Genomic DNA, 17,548 nt, shown 5'->3' with positions numbered 1-17,548 from the left:
GATAAACCACCTTTGTTACTACTTTAGGCTTAGGGCCCTCGTATTTACGGGACCGCCTCTCCTGGTATGCCCCGCAGAGGACCCTAAGGTCCATGAATAACCATAGGTTAGAGGTCCCGGGCCCTAAGGAAGTCAGACTATCCTCTGCCAGGGCCAGGGCCTTTTCAGTGATGGCTCCAACCTGGTGGAATGCTCTGTCCCATGAGACTAGGGCCCTACAGGATTTAACCTCCTTTCGCTGGGCCTGTAAGACAGAGCTATTCCACCTGGCCTTTAATTTGAATTCAGCCTGATCTTTTCCTTCTCTTCCCTCCCCCTCCTCTTTTATGAAGATTACCCACTCTGGGACCCCACAGCTAATTCTCCCCTGGCCTCCTCGCTGGCCTAAGTAGGATTAATTCAGCCAGCTAGCCCTGGTGACTATCTAATGTTTATTGGATGGATTTCCCCCAAATTGATTTTTGAACTTTGAATTTTATTGTCATTCATGCTTTTATACTGTATTTTATGCTGTTTCCATGTCGTATTATAATTAAGTGTTTTCAATTTGTTGTTAGCCGCCCTGAGCCCGGTTTTCTGAACCAGGAATGGCGGGGTATAAATAAAAAATTACTATTATTATTATTTATCCAATTCTACTGGAGCCATCTTACCATTCTGGCCTGGCTCAAGACATTTTGCTGCCTGAAGTGGCATGTAAATAAATGGCGGTCCTGTTATGGCAAACACTTTATAAAGGCATTATCTGCGCCATTCAGACACCAGTTTTTACCCTGTGTGTTCCCAGATGTAGAAATTAGCATCTTAGTGCCTAATGCTTAGTAATGACAGTGGTAGGCTGTTTTCACTAGGCATTAAGCAATGTGGAACAAGACAGTCTGGCTTGCCCTTTGTAGACCAGCAATCAGTGCCATTTGAGATGCTCTTTAAAGAGTTGTCTCTTAGCATATTCAGTTCTGACTTGCTGGAACTAGACAAGTTACTATTCAGTAACATCTTTTTCATGACTTTATCCCCACAAGGAAAAAATATTGTGTGTCATATTTCAGGCATATTTTTTTTAAACTTGAAAACCACAACTGTGTTAGAGCAGGGTGGAGGAGGCAGCAATACTTTCTAAACTTCCTATTTTTAAATGCCTGCTGGCATTTGTGTCATTTGAGTTGGCGCACAATACAAATAACACCTTTAGGCTCGCAGGTACCAGGAAGACTTTCCTCTCTATGCGCACCCTGAACAGCAGCCCTCACATGCTGTATCAAAAATTGCTCTTGAAGCATGATTAATTTTTCAGAAATGGTTTTTTGTGTCCCACAATGAATGTCTGTTTAATGGAAATGTATAGTGAAAAGTTTCGCTGTGCCCATAGTGTTAGTCATGTGGTCTCTTGATTGTTAATCATCATAGCCTTGATCAAAGAAGGCCCTTTCTTTTTCCTTCCCCGCCCCCTTTTTACTATTTACCAGGTTTCATCTACTATTTCTGCATTCTTCAGTCATCTTAGAAACCACAATACAGATGTGGTGGGAGTGGGGAGGAGTTGTGGCACTGAATGATGGGTACCGCCATTTAAAAATACTCCCTGAGCCTCAAGCCATTTCTGTTGTTAACAAGTTAATACAGTATTGAAATACTAGCATTGTGACAAAAGGTGGCTCAATTCACACATAATTCACACACAAACTATGGCTTGGCATGAACAAGCAAGCATGCAGGTGCATGTTTAGAAAATCACAGCCTCTTTGCTCTTCAGCCAGTCCTGCTGCTGCTGTACTTCCAGAAGCCGAACCATGGTTTGGCTTAGCTATATGTGCAAGCCCAGGCTTGTAGTTGGTCTTGCTCCAAACAAACCATGAGCGGTAAGCCAAGAGTTAACTCTGATTACAGCTTGTGATTTGCTTGGACCAAGACAAACCACAAGCCTGGGCTCACATATAGCACTAACTTGGCAACTGCTGGACCAGCAGGAGGGACAAATTTTCTAAATTTGCACCAACTCAGTTGGGCATAGTTCGGCTTGGCATTACTTGCAGAGCAGGTTTCTCTCCTGCTTAGGTAGTCCAAGAATAAAAGAAGAAGTTTTCATGCCCAAATGAGTTATGGAGCTCACTACTTTTTGGCCAAGCCCAGAGACATAATATGGGCTCTGAGAAAATAATGGGCAATAGTGGGGAGAATTTGCATGGCTGCTTCCCTCTTATTTCTCCTTCCTCCTGCCATCATGTGAAACGCAGAAGGGTTTGGCTTCCTGCTGCTCTATATGTGGGACGGGGGTAAATTATGGGAAATGCCAAGTAGAAAAGTATTCCTTCTCAAAATCCCCAATACACCACTATTACAGGATAAATACAAGTGAATCGTTTTCTCAGTATCAGCTGGTTCTTATGGCTGTTTATACACACAAGGGCAATTTATTTTTAAGTGGTGTCCAGAGAGACTTACCGTATTTTTTGCACCATAACACTCACTTTTTTCCTCCTAAAAAGTAAGGGGGAATGTCTCTGCGTGTTATGGAGGGAATGCCTACGGGTGGCATGCCTACGGATTTTCCTCCTCTAAAAACTACGTGCATGTTATGGTCGGGTGCGTGTTATAGAGCGAAAAATACGGTATACTTTCTCTCCTCCCCCCAAAAAACCCAAAACTGCTGTTTATAGAACACACTCCATTTCCAAGAAAGTTAACTTCCTTCTCTGTGAATTTCTTTCTAGTCTTTCACACTGATCATCACGTGTAAAGGATTTGGCGTTCCATCTTCAGGTGCCGACGTGAGACTGGACTTCTGTTCACTTTGTACTGGAAAGTTAAGAGGGAGATGGAACATGACACGGGACAAGTGATGCGAAGCTGGAAGCTCGGTGTACCGACACTCAGCTTAAAGGAGACACAGGGATTCTTGAAAATGCTGCACATCCTGGAAAAGTCCTCTTCCCACAGACTTTACGGACAACATTTTGTATCTACAGGCCAAAGTTACTAACTTTCATTTTAATTTTTTTTTTTAAAAAAAGAAAACTGGCTACAGAAGCAGTTTGTTCTCACGTTCTTTCTTGAATGGAAGCTGTGTGCTCCGGATCAAGATTCTGGGACATTGTACAAGGAAAATGCCATTTTGGAGTTTGAATCTGCCCTACTCCCACTGTGTACCATGAGCTTGGGACTGGGGGTAAAGGCAATCTATGAAGTACATACAGTTAAGCGGTGTGAACTTCCTCATGAAATTTTGCACCCTTTATGCTGTTCACATTTTTTCTGTGAAAGAATGCAACATTCCTTGACTTAGGATTTTTTATTTTTTAAGTAAAGCTTTGCCAGAGTGCAGCCCAAAGAGCAAAATGTAATCAAGGCAGATCATTAATTGACGTCGTTGATCAGGCTATAGAGTTAATTGAAATCCGCATACTGTGTTCATTTACTGAAATTCACCTTTACTGCTTGTGGATATCAATGCAGCAGCAAAACTGAAAAAAAAGAAAAGAGAGAGAGAGCATAATTTAGCAGCTATGCAATATTTTTTAAAATAAATTATAGGGAAATAAGAATTACCATCTCAAGTGCTGCCAGTTTAAGGTAATTTAACGGGTATTTTTTAAACATGTTTCAGGTAGTTATTTTCTTGTACTACTTTAATCTCCAGGCTGTTTCTCTCTAGCTGAGTAGTCACAAATGTGGGCAAATGATAACATTTCATGGGGATGGGACCTGGATTGACTTTTGTGTGGTTTTTTTAATTATTATTATTCAAGGTTGTCTCAGTGGCAGATCATAGTACTTCATGTTAGCCAGGCTTTTGACAGTAGCTATAATTCTGTACCCAATTGCTCATCCTTCATCCCATTGATATAAATGGGTTTAAACATACATAACTGTGAGCATACGTTTGAAGGAACCACCTATGTTTCTTGAACCAACAAAACTTTACACTACCGTGGCTTATCATAAATTGAAAAATGAGGGGTATGGGATAGGCTAGGGAAGAAGCTCACTAAGTAAAATTGTGAGCTGTTAAGAATTTATCTGTTTCCACACAAAAAAGGGACCCGTTTTGGAAACTGTTAAAAGTACCTTGTAAAGTTTGTAACAAAAGCGTTGAATAAAGGTGATTGAAACTTTTCACATGTTTATATAGCGAAAAATAAGATGTATTTCACATTATTTTGTTCTTAAGAATTAAATTATGCTTCTGTTAAGACCCCCCTCCTCTCAAAAAAAGTGGCAAATGGAGAAGGGTTAAGTAGCCCACTTCTATGTCTGCCCTGCAAATGTCTCCCTCACCTCGCCTTGCAAGGCAACCTGTCTTTGCCACCCAATACCTACTTCTGTCAAATGAAAGGAAGCAATATGGTGGTTTCTTGTAGCTTTAGGATATTGGATAGAGAGAAAAGAGTTTTATTAGCCTGTAGGCAGCCTTCTTACTCCTTCCTGGTATCTCAAGTTCTTTTTACCTTCTGACAGTAAAGACTTGCATTTGTTGGCTTTAAATTATGTATCCATCTCATGTAACAGCACTGTGTCGTACTGTTCAGGGACTTTTCCCTCCCTTGAACTTAAATCAGATCTTCTGCTGCAGCTGCTGGGATTCAATGATTTTTTTCCCCCAGGGATCATTACTGCTGGTACCAGACACTGAGGTTGGGACAATATAAGCAAGGCAGTAATTTAAATGTAAATGTACTTGCGATTTTCTGCACTAACTTATCATTCTCCACCTTTCCCAGTGTCCTGTTGGTACTTTACATTTTTAGATGTACATGTAACACTGGTATACAGGAGCTCTTAGGAGGAAGAGTTAATCAATATACCTGTTCATATATCAGGGAGCCAGGATTGGCTGTGACTCTTGAGCAACCTGGAGTTTGATTCCATGTAATTTGTAAATCGCCCTGGAATGTGAATATTTCAGACTGGGCACTTTTCAGTCGGGTTTCTTCATTTATTAATTGAAGTACCTTTTTCCTTTGAGGCCTCAAAAGCTTTTATTCTATTCAGTCTCCTTACACACAAAAAAGCAGGTGAGTCCAGAAATATATGTTTATATTGCTTGCTTTACTCCAGTACACTTAAAAAAGAAAAGAAAAGAAAGAAACCTGTCATTTATTCCCTTGGCTGGTTTTGAGCCAGAGTGGGATTTTCCAGATGATTTTGCTTTGTCAAGCAGACATGCTGGTATGGAAAGTCCCCACTCTGCATTGCCAATGAGCTAATCTCAGTGCTGATCTTCTTGATAGCATAACTTGCTATTTATACTTCCTTGTCTTAGACTTTAAGCTTCAAATCTCTTTCCTCCTTACTTCCTCCTTCTAAGTCATTGCACACTGCAGTCTTGAGCCTTATTCTGCCCTGCCTCTTTTATTTGAGCAAACTCTTTTGTTGACCTCAATTAGCACTCCATTATACAGATCTCGCCAGAGGAGGAGCTTTTTCCATCATTTTGGCCCAACCACTTCCTTGTGTCCAGTAGGAGTAGCTTTCTTTAGATGGCTCTGGCTTCTGATCCGGCCCTGTGCAATGAAACTGAAAGGCTCCAAAGTGCAGCAAGCCAGGTTTGGTTCCTAAGTACGGTGTCTGCTTTGTGTTCTGCTGGATATATTGAAAAGACAGAAGTGCATTGTTCTAAATTAACTCAGTCAGGAGGCCAAATTTGTGGTTGCAGTTCAGAAGCAGAACAATGTAAGTTGCTGCTGTTGGAAAATTCTCAGGCTGCTGGAAGGCATTCTCTAGTCTAGAGTACATTGGTATGTTTTGTGCCACAGTGGTGGAAACTGCAAAAGTAATGCAAAGCAGTGCTGAAGACTCAAAGCTGCCCGTGTGTCCAGCATTTATTTGGAAAATTGACTTGCTTTTGGTACTACTTTTTTGTGTCTCTGAGTTGCCAATAGGCAAGAATCCCTATCTGTTTGAAAGAAATGGCATCAGTGATGTGCAGACTTTGCTTGCTGTCCGATCTAGTTCTTTATATATGTGGCATCTGTTTAAATGTTTCAGAAGTTGCTTCAGCAAAGATTTTGCTTTGCATTCCAGCCTGCAAACATGAATTGCCAGATTAGTTGGCTACAATATTAGTTGACTGATTGATGGAGGTAAATGTTAGATCTACTGGAACAAACGTTAAGCAGAGATGCAGAGGGTTAAGGGTACTGTTGCTCATTTTTGAGGCTACTTTTGGTTCTGGAGTGTGATAGGGGGAAAAGGGAAATATTTTAAAGATGGCCTTCTAATAAGTCAAGGGTTTTTAAATAAAGTAGTTGGTTACTTTTCACTTCGCTTAAACATCTCAAAAGATACCCAATACTGAATTTTTCATGTATCCAGATTCTGTGGATTTATCATTCAGAAGGCATCAAACAACTAGCAAACTGCTTGCCCTTGTTTCCTACACACGGCGACATACAGAGTGAATCCTCATTGAATCCCTAAACCCCTTTTTGTTAGGCAAAACATTTGCACTTTTTTCTCTTTTAAGTGTTGTCAGTGGCAAACTGTTGTTCATGCAAGCTGCAAAAAGTGGCTCCTTCACAAATTGTATGGTCTGCGGTTTCAAACTAAAAACCTTCAGGGAAAACTTTTTCTGTTGTCTTTTCCCCCCTTCCTTTTCTTTGCCACCAAGGAGCCACTGTGCCTTGGAAAGAATTCTGAAAGAGTGTACTAAGACAGTTCACATGAGGTACTGGCCAGGCTCGTCGGGCCTCACCACACCTTCTGACGAAGTGAGGGAATGTCCTCTAACACACCCAGAACTTCATGGTAGGGCAGGATTTATAGTGGGTGGTAACAGTGTCTGAACCGAAAACTTCTCTGCCCATATCTTCTCATTGTAGACCATCTAACAGACTTCCCAGTATTTTCTGAAGCATAGCATGCAAACCACCAGGATAAGTGATGCACTCATTAAACAGGGACTGAAATATTTTATTTTCATGTATGAAGCAAGATTGCACCTCCCACCATCTCCCCAGCTTTGAGAAGATGGAAGAATAATTTGAAGAATGGCGAGGGGGGGAACTAAGCAGTTAGAAGGCGCATTTGAGCATAGTTAATTTGGAAGGCTATCTTTTTACGATTCAGGACAGTATGTGCTCTTCAAACCATTAGATTCATGCTATGAATCAGCTGTTTGGGCAAACTCATTTCCACAACACGTTAGATGGAACTGTGAGCAGGACGCAGCTTAACGTTTGGTAGTGGCAGTGGGCAAGAAGTCTTCCTTCCTTACCCTGCTAATAAACCAGAATGCAATTAGCGACGTCTAATGTAACACGTTTGTAACTTTTTTAATTGAGCTTGTATGGTTGGGGAAATGAGGATTTTTTAAAAGGTTCAACATGTACTTGGTCTGCTGGTAAATGATCATTGATTCCACCCCCCCCCTTTTTTTTTTAACTGATCTAGGTTGTATGTTTTAACATTCCATTTGTGTAAAATAATGTACAACAAGAAGTTAATAAAAAAAAAATTGAAGCACACTTTCCATTATGACTGGGTTGTCTTCTGGGCTTTTTAAAACAGGAAACTGAACTCTCTGATTTTCTGTTGTGTTTCTGGATTTTCGCTGTTAGAAAAACATGTAATGGAGGAAAAGTGGGGTGTATCTTCAGCTGCGTCCTAATTCATTCTGGTCCCTATTCACCAGCTGCTATGGGGCAATGGCTTAGTTGTAATTACTATTATTATTTATTAAATTTGTATACCTCCCTATACCGACAGGTCTCAGGGCAGCTCACAACATAAAAGCACAATATAGAAACACAAAATGCATAATAAAAATAATCTCTCCCCTCCCCAAAGCATTTTTAAAGGGCATTGGATGTCAGTCAGCCAAAGCCAAGATTAAAGAGGAACGTTTTTGCCTGGCACCTAGAGATGTATAATGAAGGTGGCAGACAAAGCTCCTGGGGGAGAGCATTTCACAAACGGGGAGACACTGTAGAAAAGGCCCATTCTCATGTTGCCACCCTCGGGATCTCTTGTGGAGGAGGAACATGCAGAAGGACCACAGAAGATGATCTCAGGGTCCCGGTAGGTTCACATGGAGAGATTTGGTCCCTGTAATTATCCTCCATTTCTGCCGTCGGTTCCAGGTGTTCAAATCCTGCCTTCACCCCATGCCAAGAGCCCACACTGTCTAGTACAGGGGTCGGCAAGGCTTATCAGGCATGGGCCGGATCTCTCCCGCAGCGATCCTCCGTGGGCCGGGCCAGTGCAGCACAAAGCCAGAAATCGTGTCTGCGCATGCCCAGACGCCGGAAATTGCACCTGCGCAGAAGCGATTTCTGGCGATGCGGACATGTGCAGACGCGATTTCCGATGTCTGGGCTTGCGCAGAAGCGATTTCCGGAGCTGCGGAAGAGAGTCGCCACACTGCGCCAGTTTAGTGCAGTGCATGGGGACTTGCTGAGTGGGTGGCTCGGTTTGGGGGCAGCTCGTGTGCCAGTTAAGCAGTCTCTGTGCGCTGCTTCTGGCCCATGGGCCTTAGGTTGCCGACCCCTGGTCTAGTACCTTTGGGGGACAGCCCTGTTTAGGGTAGTTTTTAATGTCTGATGTTTTATTGTGTTTTTAATATCCTGTTGGGAGCCGCTCAGAGTGGCTGGGGAAACCCAGCCAGATAGGCAGGGTATAAATAATAATAAATTATTATTATTATTATTATTATTATTATTATCATCATCATCATCATCATAGCTCAGTAGTAGAGCACAGAGAGATTTTACTTTCTTGGGCTCCATGATCACTGCAGATGGTGACAGCAGTCACGAAATTAAAAGATGCCTGCTTCTTGGGAGGAAAGCAATGACAAACCTAGACAGCATCTTAAAAAGCAGACATCACCTTGCCAACAAAGGTCCATATAGTAAAAGCTATGGTTTTCTCAGTAGTGATGTATGGAAGTGAGAGCTGGACCATACAGGTAAAGAAGGCTGATCGCCGAAGAATTTATGCTTTTGAATTATGGTGCTGGAGGAGACTCTTGAGAGTCCCATGGACTGCAAGAAGATCAAACCTATATCCATTCTGAAGGAAATCAGCCCTGAGTGCTCACTGGAAGGACAGATCCTGAACCTGAGGCTCCAATACTTTGGCAACCTCATGAGAAGAGAAGTCTCCCTGGAAAAGACCCTGATGTTGGGAAAGATGGAGGGCACAAGGAGAAGGGGACGACAGAGGACGAGATGGTTGGACAGTGTCCTCGAAGCTACCAGCATGAGTTGGACCAAACTATGGGAGGCAGTGGAAGACAGGAGTTCCTGGGGTGCTCTGGTCCATGGGGTCACAAAGAGTCGTACACGACTAAACAACAACAACAAAGAGCACATGTTTTAGCAGTGTAATCCTATGCATGTTTATTAAATCAGTAAGCATTGTGTTTTTAGGATCACAGCCTAATCCTGGATTAAGGCCCCAGATTCACTTCCTAGCGTCTGATTTAAATATATGAGAGAGAGAGAGAGAGAGAGAGAGAGAGAGAGAGTGTTCTGGGAAAGAACATGAAGAGGAGTTAGAACAGGTGCTTAGCAACCTGGTCCAACTTGGTAGAAGGCAGTTTGGAACAGAAGACCTACGAGGTCCCTTCCAACTCTCTATTCTATAATTTTGAATCTGTTCTAATAAATTAAAAGCTTTGCAAACCTTGCTCAGCAGTTTTGCTAGACACCTTCCAAGTTTGCTGACCATAACTTGCTGCACTAGGCTCTGTTGTCAAGGAGGCAATGTGATCACACAAGAACCGAATCCGATTGGAGCTGGATGGGTGGAGCTAGGAGCTGGCTGGGGATTAGTGAGGAATGTTACACAATCTCCAGTTCATCTGTGCCTCTGATCTCCCCCTTGTTGTCTGTCCAAACAGAGTCCTAGCAGAAAATAATTTGTTGAAGAGCGTTCTGTGTGAACGGGGCCAACTTGTTAAGATTCACTCCTTGTCCGTTTGTTAAATGCAAGGCTGCAAATGTTCAGTCTCTGCACCGCTTGAAGAAAGGTAATATGAAAACTGTCGCAAGGCAACTTAGCATAATTAGAAATTAATTTTTTTTATTGCATTTGGATAAAACAAACCCTTTCGTTTGCTCGACGGGCTGACTTCTGATCTTTAAATTCCCCTCCTTGCTGAAAATACCACAACCCCACCACAGTTCTTCAGACAATGCAGAGGCAGGGGAGGAACCTATTGCAACAACATAGAATCATAAAATTACAAGTTGGAAGGGATGCATTTGTCTCGCACAAGGATGGAACATGCACCACAGTCTTAACTTCCACAGTTCTAATGCTGCATGCATTGAATTCACCCTTACATCCTCAAAAGAAAAGTTACCTCTTAGCCTATGGCTACTGTGAAACCTTTTGAAGCTACTAGCTTCTGCTGGCAGTCAACATTATTATTTATTTATCGAATTTGTCTAGGGCATAAGTGGGTGTCTTCTATTGCCACTGGCTATGGTTCCCCGTGAAAATCAACTGTGGGCACCCTCGGTAGTCGGGAGTAGCCACGTTCCGACTTTGCAAAAGGAAATTATTCCGGTCTAGTAGGTGCAGAAGTTCATGTGTGGAATTTAAATGAGCACCTGTGGCCTCCACACCATCTCTCTCTCCTCTATGTATTGGCTCTGCCTTCAAATTACGAGGGTTGTGCTTCATTGGTCTAATGTAGTGTACGTGCCTGTAGACTTGCTTAGATATTACATTCCTTATCCCAGGGTTGGAACGGGGCCTGTTGGCTGGACTTAATCGGCATATAACGGGAAACCAGGGACAGATGAATAATATCGCTTGGGGTGCAGTCTGCCGGAGAGTTTCCTGCCTTCTCTATCAAGAGGAGATGATCAACAAGCTATCCTTCTAGGCCTGATGGGATACGGGAGAATTTTGTGTCAACATCATACCTTTTTTCAGTGCAACTTGCCCACCCCTCCTGCCTGCCCTCAAGCAAACTGTGGCATGCAAAACCAAAGAGCTTGCAAATTGATGTTCAGCAAAAGCGCTCCTGAACAAGCACAGATGTGTCAAAGCCACAAAGGTTTTCTACCCTTTGCTGTCTGTGCGTGGCACTTTGGAGCGGCAACCAATCCGGGTTGCACCCTCTGAATTGCGCTGCCCACTTTTTGTGAATTGGGTGGGACCTGGAAAGGTGGTCAGGTGCTTTACACATCACCTGGGAAGACAGGCAAACTAATGCCAGTGTACGTGGGTGGTGCTGTGGGTTAAACTACAGAGCCTAGGACTTGCCGATCAGAAGGTCGGCGGTTCGAATCCCCGCAACAGGGTGAGCTCCTGTTGCTCGGTCCCAGCTCCTGCCCACCTAGCAGTTCAAAAGAATGTCAAAGTGCAAGTAGATAAATAGGTACCGCTCCAGCGGGAAGGTGAAACGCGTTTCCGTGCACTGCTCTGGTTCGCCATAGTCATGCTGGCCACATGACCTGGAAGTTATACGCTGGCTCCCTCGGACAATAAAGCGAGATGAGCGCCGCAACCCCAGAGTCGGCCACGACTGGACCTAATGGTCAGGGGTCCCTTTACCTTTTTTTACTGGAAGAAGCAAAGATCACCAGTGTCGAAGCAATGATTCTTCAACATCAACCTCGTTGGACTGGTCATGTTGTGCGGATGCCTGATGATCGTCTTCCAAAGCAACTACTCTATTCTGAACTTTAAAATGGAAAGCGTAATGCTGGTGGTCAACAAAAAAGGTTTGAAGACTCTCTCAAGGCAAATCTAAAAAAAAAAGTAGTATAAACACCAACAGCTGGGAAACACTGGCCTGCAAGCACTCCAGTTGGAGAACAGCCTTTACCAAAGGTGTCGTGGACTTTGAAGACACTCAAACTCAGGACGAAAGGGAGAAATGTGCTAAGAGGAAGGCATGCTTGGCAAATGCACACTGTGATCAACTCCTGCCCAGAAACCAATGTCCCCACTGTGGAAGGACCTGTGAATCTAGAATTGGCCTCCACAGTCACTTCTGGACTCACTTTTTAAACCGTGTTTATGGAAGACAATCTTACTCGGCTACGAGTGCTTGCCAAAGAAGAACCGTGTGAATTGTTTGGAGGATATCATATCAGCTTTGGCTGTGAAGCTTAACTATCCTGACCAACCTGTTGTGCGGTTTAACTCCATGCAAAATCAACACTTTATCTCCAGAAACAAACTCCCTCAAGGTAGAATTTCTACCATGAAGAAGTCATGGTATTCTCACCAGACTTTGCCAAGGAAATTTCTACTAACTCACAAACTTCATCAAAGTGATTTACATTTCCAATGACAGGAACACATTTCCTCAACACATTGGCTAGACATTCACCAAAATTTAACCCTTTAGGTGACAGCTCTTTTTGCTGCTGAGCTAAATGCTATCTAAAAGCGAGGTCATTGCCTATAAGGCAAGGTGCAAACGTATCATTTTCATGTACTAAAACTGGTAAGGACCCTTTAAAATCTTTGTTTTCACAATCCACCTGGGCTAGACTGATTTTTACTGCTTGGCCCCCATAGGGAGATTAGACCCAACCCACAGTTCTGCTGCTCCTTAATTGCCCAGCTATTTACAATGGTTGGGTGGTGAGGAGCTTGTTGAAGAATGATTAGCTTTGAGCAAGTGGTTTTGAATCTGTCCTAATCCCTCTGTTGGTTACTAAGTAATGGGTAAAAGTGTAGCTGTGTTTCAGTTTTGAGTGTGGAGCAAAGTGGCTTGATGCTTTTTCTCTACAAGGCTACGCAAAGCATTAGGATGGAGGTGGGGGATGGGGTGCCCTGTCATATGTCTTGGCCACACCACTTCCTGTGCCTCTCTAGGAGACTGGAACTTTAAACTAGCTTGTTGTTGTTTAGTCGTGTCCGACTCTTCATGACCCCCTGGACCGGAGTATGCCAGTCACTCCTGTCTTCCACTGCCTCCCGCAGTTTGGTCAGACTCATGTTTGTAGCTTTGAGAACACTGTCCAACCATCTCATCCTCTGTCGTCCCCTTCTCCTTGTGCCCTCCATCTTTCCCAGCATCAGGGTCTTTTCCAGGAAGTCCTCTCTTCTCATGAGGTGGCCAAAGTATTGGAGCCTCAGCTTCAGGATCTGTCCTTCCAGTGAGCACTCAGGGCTGATTTCCTTCAGAATGGATAGGTTTGATCTTCTTGCAGTCCATGGGACTCTCAAGAGTCTCCTCCAGCACCATAATTCAAAAGCATCAATTCTTCGGCGATCAGCCATGGTCTTCCCAGTAGTGATGTATGGAAGTGAGAGCTGGACCATAAAGACCATGGCTTTAACTATACGGACCTTTGTCGGCAAGGTGGTGTCTCTGCTTTTAAAGATGCTGTCTAGGTTTGTCATTGCTTTTCTCCCAAGAAGCAGGCGTCTTTTAATTTCGTGACTGCTGTCACCATCTGCGGTGATCATGGAGCCCAAGAGAGTAAAATCTCTCACTGCCTCCATTTCTTCCCCTTCTACTTGCCAGGATGTTGAGCTTGTTTTTGATGTTGAGCTTCAGACCATATTTTGCACTCTTCTCTTTCACCCTCATTAAAAGTTTCTTTAATTCCTCCTCACTTTCTACCATCAATGTTGTGTCATCTGCATATCTGAGGTTGTTGATATTTCTTCCGGCGATCTTAATTCCGGCTTCGGATTCATCCAGCCCAGCCTTTCACATGATGAATTCTGCATATAAGTTAAATAAGCAGGGGGACAATATACAGCCTTGTCGTACTCCTTTCCCAATTTTGAACCAATCAGTTGTTCCATATCCAGTTATAACTGTAGCTTCTTGTCCCACGTAGAGATTTCTCAGGAGACAGATGAGATGATCAGGCACTCCCATTTCTTTAAGAACTTGCCATAGTTTGCTGTGGTCGACACAGTCAAAGGCTTTTGCATAGTCAATGAAGCAGAAGTAGATGTCTTTCTGGAACTCTCTAGCTTTCTCCATAATCCAGCGCATGTTTGCAGTTTGGTCTCTGGTTCCTCTGCCTCTTAAACTAGTTAGAACTGTTGATTTTCAGGAGGTGCCTTGATGTAGTACATGTTTTGTTCCATTTCAGACTTTGGATCAAAGCACAGTGTCTGTCTTCCTGTGACCTGTGTGTGTGTACAGTGGTACCTTGGTTCTCAAACGTCTTGGTACTCAAAACAACTTGGAACCCAAACACTGCAAACCCGGAAGTAAGTTTTCCGGTTTGCGAACTTTTTTTGGAAGCTGAACGTGCTCCATTTTGAGTGTTATGCTTCCAATTTGAGTGCCACACTTCCATTTTGAGTGCCGCACTTGTCTGTTTTTGCTATTTATTTTGCGTTTTTGCTTTTGCAGCTCTTTTGTTTTGTTTGTGTGACCGTGTGGAACCCAGTTCAGCTACTGATTGATTGATTGTGCTTTCATTTTATGGAACAATGGTCTTGTTAGTAAATTTCATGTTAAATTGCTGTTTTAGGGCTTGTCTTTAAAAGTCTGGAACGGATTAATCCATTTTGCGTTACTTTCTATGGGAAAGTGTGCCTTGGTTTTTGAATGCTTTGGTTTTGGAACGGACTTCCGAAACGGATTAAGTTTGAGAACCAAGGTACCACTGTATGTGACTGGTTCTTTTTGAAGCCCTTTTCTCCCTCCCCTAGCCGGTTCCAATGACAGTTGTATCACTTTGCCTTCCTGCCCACCCCGGAGCAAAATGCTCCCGTTTTAGGCTATGCTAGCTGAATTTCTTTAACACGATGTTTCAGAATGACTCCTCTCCCTCCCTCCTTCACCTGGGTGATACACAAACGCATCATGCCTGTCGTCATTGCTCCGTTTCCCAGCAAGAGCACGCAATTTACAAGTGTGAGAAATGATTGTTATGTGGGTCTTGACATTTCCTGCCAAGGCAGAATTTCAGAAGCCACATTGCCTCCCTGCCTGTGTGATAGGAGTTCTATCACACAGTTATCAGCACTTTGAGGCTCTGTAGCAGGCAATGATCTGTGGTTTGATGGTGAGGTTTGCAGAGGGCTCTCCTCACCAGCAAACGGAATATGGAATCTGCTGACTTGGGTAGCTCTGCATTAACTTGGTAGCTTTATTTTGTTCTTGAATGCTTTCTTCAGAAAACTGCTCTATGGACTTGTGCGGCATACTGGATTGGGGTGAAGGAGGAGCTAGTAGTGCAAGTTCTTAAAAGGATTGTAGTTGTTGTTGTTTAGTCGTGTCCGGCTCTTCGTGACCCCATGGACCAGAGCACGCCAGGCACTCCTGTCTTCCACTGCCTCCCGCAGTTTGGTCAAACTCATGCTGGTAGCTTCGAGAACACTGTCCAACCATCTCGTCCTCTGTCGTCCCCTTCTCCTTGTGCCCTCCATCTTTCCCAACATCAGGGTCTTTTCCAGGGAGTCTTCTCTTCTCACGAGGTGAGGCCAAAGTATTGGAGCCTCAGCTTCAGGATCTGTCCTTCCAGTGAGCACTCAGGGCTGATTTCCTTCAGAATGGAGAGGTTTGATCTTCTTGCAGTCCATGGGACTCTCAAGAGTCTCCTCCAGCACCATAATTCAAAAGCATCCATTATTCGGCGAAGGTCATCAAATCAGAGGAAGGAGCTCAAGGTGTCATGTGTGATTTTGACCTATAAAGTCTTAAACGGCTCGGGACTGCAATACCTCAAGGACCGCCTCTTTCCATATGAACCTACCCGGACCCTGAGATCACCTTCTGAGGCCCTTCTTCGTGTGCCTCCTCCTCTAGAGGTCTGGAGGGTGGCAACACGAGAACGGGGCCTTCTCTGCAGTGGCTCCCCATCTGTGGAATGCTCTCCTCAAAGAAGTTCGCCTGGTGCCTTCATTATACACCTTTAGGCGCCAGGCAAAAAATATTCCTTTTTAACCAGGCCTTTGGTTGATCTGTTTGACATCCTATACCCTTTAAAATTGTGGCTCTGTTCGGGGGGGGCGTGTTATTGGGTGGTTATTTTTATTCTGGTTATATATGTTGTGATCTTTTCTGTGAACCACGCTGAGACCTCTAAGTATAGGGCAGTATATAAACATAATAATAATAATAATAATAATAATAATAATAATAATAATAGCTTTCCCGTTCCTTGGTTCCTCACAACAACCCTCTGTGATACAATAGGCCGAGAAAGTATGACTGGCCCAAGGTCAGTCCCTCTGTGAGCTTCATGTCTGAGATCAGAATTTGAACTTTGATCTCCTGGTCCTAGTCTAACATTAACTACTGCTACATGCTGACTGTGTACTATGTTTGGAGACCATGTCCAGGGAATGTAGCCAAATGCAAAACTTGACCCTGAGAAACTCCCTGTATTTTACTGCTTGCCAACTTTGGGTCTCCAAATGTTGTTGGACTCCAACTCCCATCATCCCCATCTGGCTTAGCCCAAAGGTCAGGGATGATGGGAGTTGTAGTTCAGCAACACCCGGGAACCCAAGGTTGAAGAACATTTGTTTTGACGGCTTGTTTCAGTTCCCTGTTTTAGCCATCGCCAAAGACCAAGATAAGGTTAGAACGACAATGTATACATTTGGATGTCTGTAATACAGTCAAGGGGACGCGGGTGGCGCTGTGGGTAAATCCTCAGCGCCTAGGACTTGCTGATCGCATGGTCGGCGGTTCGAATCCCCGCGGCGGGGTGCGCTCCCGTTGTTCGGTCCCAGTGCCTGCCAACCTAGCAGTTCGAAAGCACCCCCGGGTGCAAGTAGATAAATAGGGACCGCTTACTAGCGGGAAGGTAAACAGCGTTTCCGTGTGTGGCTCTGGCTCGCCAGAGCAGCTTCGTCACGCTGGCCACGTGACCCGGAAGTGTCTGCGGACAGCGCTGGCTCCTGGCCTATAGAGTGAGATGAGTGCACAACCCTAGAGTCTGTCAAGACTGGCCTGTACGGGCAGGGGTACCTTTACCTTTACCTTTAATACAGTCAAGAGCAATTTGCTTAATACATTTACTTGAAACAACAAACGCTTTATTTAAGGTAGACAAGGACAAGATGAAATTATACAATTGAATATAAATATAGATGGGAAACGGCTACGTATTGTGAGTACTTACCTACTTTTAAAAATTTTCACCTATGATCTTTTTTTTTTACTTCTTTATTTTTTCTTTGTTCTTTTTCTGATATCTTATCTTTCATTTCACTGCTTTATTGTGAATAGCATTTTATAGAGGTATAAATAACTGTAAATATGAAAAGACAAAATACTCTCTAATTTTTTTCCCTTGGTTAGATGTATTTTCCTTCTCTTTTGTATTTTCTTTTGTTGTGAATATGTATGTTTTCTAATTTGTACTTAGCAAGCAGACCAAAAATGGTGCATGCCATTTCAGTTGATAGAAAACTCTTTAAAAAGCCAGCAAAATGTTTTTCTTCTACAACCTGCAACAGTAGATAAATAGATATAACAGAAGTGTAAATTTTAACGGGATTTTGGACGACCTACGCTCTTAACACAGAAGACTGACAAGTGTACGTTCCCTTCTTCAGTTATACTATTGGTCTTCCAAGCCTGGCTTACACCTGAGTAAACTGTATCTAGGAGTAACTGGACATTTTACAGATATTTACTTGCTTGCTTTAAAAAAAC

General features: G+C 43.4%; 1 protein-coding gene across 2 annotated transcripts in view; it reads left to right on the top strand.

Moving 5' to 3' along the window:
- ZNRF2 (zinc and ring finger 2) overlaps window positions 1–4,113 on the top strand; it is a 58,088-nt gene extending 53,975 nt beyond the window's left edge. For both annotated transcript variants that reach the window (XM_028749973.2, XM_028749972.2), the window contains exon 5: window positions 2,712–4,113. The gene's annotated coding sequence lies outside the window, so the exon portion shown is untranslated. The remainder of the gene's footprint in view (window positions 1–2,711) is intronic.
- Window positions 4,114–17,548: the final 13,435 nt, after the last annotated feature.

Source organism: Podarcis muralis, chromosome 12, assembly GCF_964188315.1.
Source record: "Podarcis muralis chromosome 12, rPodMur119.hap1.1, whole genome shotgun sequence".
NCBI lineage: Eukaryota > Metazoa > Chordata > Lepidosauria > Squamata > Lacertidae > Podarcis > Podarcis muralis.
Note: the sequence above shows the minus strand (reverse complement) of the source record. Positions and strands in the feature narration are given on the sequence as shown.